Genomic DNA, 4102 nt, shown 5'->3' with positions numbered 1-4102 from the left:
CCAATGTTTAAAAAATGATATGCTTTGTATAATAAAGTAAAATAAAATATGTTGAAATAACATCAAATAATAAATGTATGCCAATGAATGATTTGAAACATAATTCAATTATTACATTTCCAAAAATAATATTTTTATTGCTGAATTAAACTTTATAATATTTATGCATTATTAGACAACACATCTTCTGAAAGCTATATCATCCATATGACCATTAAGTAGCTCAGACCCACTAGGACTAGAAACACATATCTTGTAACTTGATTCCTAATGGCACAATGAACTTATGTAGACAGATGACTAATTGACAAATAGATGGTAGATAAATAAATGCTGGACAATCATTTTGCTCTTGTACAGGAACTGAATTTAGTTCCCAGAACTGGTGATGATGCTTCACAATCATTTTTAATTCTACTTTCAGAAATTTTGAAGTCTTTTTCCTATCTACATGGGCACCAGGCACATACATGGTAAAAATAAAGAGATAGATAGATGATAGATAGATAGATAGATAGATAGATAGATAGATAGATAGATAGATAGATAGATAGATAGATAAGATAAGATAAAACTTTACTACCCATAAAAATAAAATCTTAAAAATACTTTTTAAAAAATGGTAGATATAGATAGATAAGATATGTTATCATATAAGTAGATATATAAGCAATAATAGATTTTTTTCTTGAAGTTGGTGAATCTATAAATATTAAATATTGATAAATGTTACAGCATTTCAATTTTCTATAAATTCCCAGATAAAATAGGAAAATTATAAGTTTATTCATCAAGTATAATGTAGCCAGTGATGTTGACTAATCAATACCAATATCCTGTGTTCATCTGGAGTGTTTCTGGGCTTCCCTGACCAATAACTTCTAGTTGTCTCATGCATTGTTTTGTGATTTTCATTTAATGACCCATGTCCTAAGTGTGTAACCATATCCCTTCATATAAGATTGTGTTTTTAAAGTAATTTATTATTATCATTATGATGATGATGATGATTTCTCTTATTTTTAAGAAGATAATTTTTAAGAATTTAATTCTAAAATACTGGCCTTTTGGAATGGGGATAGCATTAGGGCAAGATGTAGCTGGTAGTGTTTCCTGGTATGATAGATCTGTCAGGATTCGCCACCAGAGAAATCAGATTTAATATGGCTTACCAGATAGGGTTGTAGTTAAGAGATTTAGTTACCATTGTCTCTGAGCTAAGGTTGTATGCTGTTTTTCTTCTGCTGTGATTTGACTAGGTTCCAGAAAGAAAGATACTGCAGCAAAGCATGGCTTCACCGGATGTGCACCACAAAGGCCATGGGAGCTTTGAAGCATGGGGTAATGAATATGTTGGGCACGAATCCGCTAGAAATTTAAGATTAGTAGCCTGAGAGAGTTTCATTTTCTAAGTGAGAGGAAGGTAGCCCTAGATGAATCACGTGACTCAAGTGTACAGAGTGGAGAGGGGGGGGGTGGAATTGAAACAAACAAACAAACAAGCAAGGTTCCCTGCTGTTGGGAATGGCAGGCTGCTCTGAGTTAGGAGAAGAATGAAATTACCTACATTTTAGGACAGAGGGATTTAACTGTGAATTTAAAATTAAGATTATTTACTTTTAGGATAGGTTTATACACAGATTCTGTTCAAATCATGTGGGGACTTTCGCACGCGATTCAGAACTAGAGTAAGTAAAATTAGTCACTGACTCCAGTGTAGAGAGTACAGTGATATTCATTGCCTGCTTTGATCAGGTATTAATTATTAATGTCTGTGGCTCCTGGTAGAGAGGTCAACAGATAGGTATTATACAGGTACTGATAAAATATTTCTGTGGCTCCAGACAGAGAACTGAACAGATTAAATGGTATAACAAAATGGCTGCTCTAGAAAGTTGAACAGTGAGATGGTATAAGATTGCTTTACATGCCTCACAGGATACTCAAATTCTGTCTAACATGGGCCCCACTGGAATCTTGGGTTTTTATCCTCCTTGGCAAAATAGACAGGGCCTAAGAATAGGCACATACAGTATTTTAGTTTACTTCATTTGTTTTGGGTTGTTTTAATTTTCAAAATGGGTGTAATTTTGAGTTTTGTACTTACATTAGTCCTCTGGGAGAAAGGTCTAAATAAAGGGTTTTCTGATTACTAGCTCACAGACTTGCTGATTTGGGAAAAAGATTGTGTCTTTGCATTTTTAGAAAAGATGTTAGTGTCCATGAACCTTCCAGAGTAAATATGGATCAGAATTGATAAAGGGAGAGCCCCAGAGGACTAGATTCCAGAGAATCAAACAAAAAACATATCTTAATGATACAAAAAATGTGTTTTGAAACTTGGATATTACAGAATATACAATTTTAGTGAATCCCCTCATCAGACATGCTGTACTGACCTCCTTGAACTCCTGATGTCCTGGACTTTCAGCCAGATTCAGTCAAGACACAGACATCAGAGACGTATCAATCCTATTTTCCCTACCCTTCCCCCTTCAAAATATCTCAATGTACATATTCAGCTTGAAGAAGTTATGAAGAGTCATCAACCCAGTTCCCTGGGGTTTGGGGATGGAGGGGGTTATTATAGGTTATCTTTCTAGGGAATATAGAAATGGTCATAATTGGAACAAGGAGGAATAGCTAGAATTGATTTCATAGCCATAATCTCATTTAGTAAAAATCTCTTTAATTGTTACTAAGCTGAAGTCCTCATTTCTTATTTTGGTAAAGAATTTATTTTGATGCAAAATAAAGGTTTTCATTGGTATACATTTCTTCTATTGAAAATTTTAAAATTGCCGGGCTTAGACCCCGTCCTTCTATTACTGTAATTATAAGCTGATCTGAGATGATTAAACCTGTGAGTTAAGGGACAAATAGCAAATCCATGGCTCTGAGTTTATTGTTAGGGTGTTTTCAGATATTTTAATTAGAAATAGCTGTGAGTAGTTAACAGAAAACAGTCCATAGATAGTTGGTCTTCAAAAATGTCAGAAAGCCACAGAATGTTACATTTAATGTTATTTATTCAGTTGTTGAGACAAATTTGCTCCTAATCACTTCCCATTCATGGATTGAGAGAAGCAACTGAGCATCTTACCTCCAGATGAGGCTGTGCATTTGTGGCCACCTAGCCACTGGGCAAAAAATTGCCAAACTCTCCTGCAGACCTGTACTGTCTAGAAAAGGGACAAAATTTACAGGTTAGGATAGCTTAGTTCTGCTGAGAGAATAGGCTAGTCCTTAATTTCCTGTTTCTCAAGGTCTGTCAGATGATACTGGGCCAGAAGGTTGAAGACATGCTCCATCTTCCTGACTTACTGGGGCTGTATAGGTAAGCAGCTTTCTCTACAAATTATCTCAGTTTTGGAAGCTGTGATAGGCTTCCTATATATTTTCAGTTTATGTTGATCATTCTCAGATTTCTGTTAGGGTTGATATTCCACTTATAGGTTCATAGCCAACCCAGGATATTTACATTGAAAGAACATATTTGAGAGGATGGTATTGAGATGCCATACAACCTAAAGCCAGAACATGAGTCAGGCATGAAGTTATAAGCACTTCAAGTTAGGATAGAGGACAGTGTTCTATCTTAATGACATAAATGATGGACTGGGTGTTAGGTCTATCTTATACCTTATAAATAACAAAATGGTAAGAGTTGTGCTCTACTTGCATTTGAGAGATTGGTTTTGTTTATATATTAGAACAGAAAGAGGAAGTGTTGTGGATGGACCTGATGCTAATTCTGCTCTCCTGGGAGGGGATGCAGACAAGGAGTGACTCATATACTTCTTGTGAACTTCTTGTGAACCAATCTGTATTAGTCAGGGTTCTCTAGAGTCACAGAACTTTCAGATAGTCTCTATATAGTAAAGGAATTTATTGATGACTTACAGTCTGCAGCCCAATCCCAACAATGGTTCAGTAGTAGCTGTGAATGGAAGTCCAAGGATCTAGCAGTTGCTGAGTCCCACACCGCAAGAAGGCGAAAGAGCAAGAGCCAGACTCCCTTCTTCCAATGTCCTTATATGGTCCCCAGCAGAAGGTGTAGCCCAGATTAAAGGTGTGTGCCACCACACCTTTAATCCCAGAT

The sequence above is a fragment of the Mus pahari genome, chromosome 1 (assembly GCF_900095145.1).
Source record: "Mus pahari chromosome 1, PAHARI_EIJ_v1.1, whole genome shotgun sequence".
NCBI classification, from domain to species: Eukaryota; Metazoa; Chordata; class Mammalia; order Rodentia; family Muridae; genus Mus; species Mus pahari.
The sequence above is the reverse complement of the archived record's forward strand: the minus strand, read 5'-3'. Positions refer to the sequence as shown.